Here is a 2,579-nt window from a genome sequence, read left to right as displayed (position 1 = left end):
GGTGGCTGCGAGCTGACCAAGTGGGAAGGAGAGAAGATAATCAATAAGAGAATCTTAATTCTAATACGGCTATTATGAAACTGGTGGAAGGTTCAAACTAAAAATCCCTACACCAATCAACTTACTAAAAGAATTGGCAGGCCTCTCGATGATTTATGATCAAAGAAGAGGGAGATAGGATAGAGGAAGTGGAGGTGGTTGTAAGGATGAAGGAAAAAGAAAAGTATCTATTTTTAGGGTGGTTCTTTGAAAAAAAGTTGTTTACAAGCGCTATAAAAAATACATTGAACATCGTCAGATTTAATATTAATTTTTGCATTTGATACGAGTTAGATTTGATATTTTGAATTGATTAGTATTGGATTTTATGTTTTGACTCCAAATTTGACAGTAATAAGTGGCGCGAAATATTATTTTAATGGTGCCAATTTTATCGGCTGATCTACTGTCGAATTTTATCGACGGTAGTGAAACGCTGTGTTTACGCAATTTATCATTAGAATGTTTCGCCAATAAATTCAACGGCAATATTGGGATAAAATTCAAACGCATGCAAACCCCCTCTTCTCACTTCTGCCTCTCGTGTTCTCACGTCGGCCCTGGAGCTGCTGGCGTCACCGTCACCCGCTGGAGCCTTCGCTGCGACTGGACGTTCTCGCCGTTGGAGCTGTCGGTCACTGCCGGAACCATCGGGAACGTTACCGCTCTTTGCGTTTGTGGTCGCTATCGTCGGTGATAGTGACATTGTCGCCGTTACTGTTGCTCCCTGTTACCAGCATGCTTCCACCATCCTACAACCGCAATGAGAGGTAATTTTGGCATATTTTTTATTTTTTTAAATTTTTATGTGAGTTTAAGATTTTTTTATTAAGTAGTTTATGAAATTATTGATTAAATTAGTGTAATAAAGTTTGTGATTAGAATTTGGTATAGTTTTTTTTAGGTTTTTTTTCATTTTTTTGTGAGTTTAGGGTTTTATTAGGTATTTTACCAAATTATTGATTAAATTAGGGTAATGAAATTTGTTATTAGGGTTTGGTTTATGGTTTTTAATTTTTTGAAATTTTTTTGTGAGTTTAAAGTTTTGATATGTATTTTATTATTCAATTATTAATTAATTCAAGGTAATGAAGTTTGTGATTAGGATTTGTTATGTTAACTTAATATAAATAGAAGTTAAATTAAGTTAAGGTAGCTTAAGCACGATGAGATTAAGAGTGCTTGACATTCTTAGAATACTTTGTGTAATTTGTTGAATTAATTAGTTTCACCTTGTGAGTTTAATAAATTTTCTTTTTTATTAGAACGGTGTTATTTTTTCGAGATCAATTGGATTTCACTTCTTTTGTGTTATGTGCATCCATGTTTCATGTAGATTTTTCATCTTTAACTAAATCAATTGTTTAAGTTTTATGTTGGACTTACTTTTTCTAGGATAGTGTTTTAGGACGGAAGTGGGAGAAGTTCGCGTAGAGGTGCCTTTTCGAAATCCTTGTTTGTTGGAAAATTGTGGAGTTATAAAGAGTTGCACACTAGAACGGTTAAGATTTAATGTGTTATTGAATTTGTGTTTGTTCTAATTTATACCTGCAGCTGTTTTTCTTGTGAAAATTGTTATATTTATTTGATGGATGTCTCTGAATTAAAGAGAAATTTTGTCGAAATTTCGTTTAATTTGTTTTAAAACATGTTTGGTTTGTTAGAAAATGATAATTATATTTGATGAAAGATTCTAATTATAGGGCACACTCTGCTGAATTTTCTAAAAAATTTAATAATTTGTGTTGTTCATTGAATTATAGGGGGTGTGTTTCAATATGATTCCAAATCATCGTCTATAGATGTATGATAGGGATAATAGTGGACGGGAAAATTAAAACCTGAATTCTTTGAGGGAGTTGACGCATTTGTTGCGTATGTCTTCAACATGAAATCGTTTAGGTCTGAAAGGGTATCTAGGTGTCCATGTGAAAAGTGTCGGCTGACTAAGTGGTTAGAATTTGGGAATATAACGCTTCACCTCTATCATAACGGGTTCAAAGATGAGTATTAGATGTGAATGGAATACAGAGAAGGGGACGAGCAGAAAATTAACCGGTTTGCCTCGAATTTGAATCGGTCTGATTGTCGATCAACGAGAGTTCGGATGGTGAGAGAACTAAATATGAAAGAAATAACTTGGGATGACAACCAAGAGAGATACAACAAGATGGTGTTTGATGCAACAGGTGTTACAAAATTTGAAAAGGCTGAATAAGAGCCTAACCCCGGAGGCAAAGAAATTTTATCATTTGTTAGAATCTACCGCTAAATCTTTATTCAAGGGGTACATTCATTTGAAGTTCTTTGCATGTGTTAGAATGATGAGTATTAAGTCAGAGTCACATCATACCCAAGAGTCTTTTGATAAGTGAGTCACCCTTTACAACGAACTGGTACATGTCGGGACCATTGGCATTTCTCGAAACCACTACGAAACAAAGAAGCTAGTTTTAAAATTGGGTTTAAATTTGGTGAAAATTGATTGTTATTTGAATGGTTGTATGCTTTATTACAAGAGGGATGTAGACCTAACTGAA

Source organism: Arachis duranensis, chromosome 5, assembly GCF_000817695.3.
Source record: "Arachis duranensis cultivar V14167 chromosome 5, aradu.V14167.gnm2.J7QH, whole genome shotgun sequence".
Classification (NCBI taxonomy): domain Eukaryota; kingdom Viridiplantae; phylum Streptophyta; class Magnoliopsida; order Fabales; family Fabaceae; genus Arachis; species Arachis duranensis.
This window is presented reverse-complemented; position numbering follows the sequence as displayed.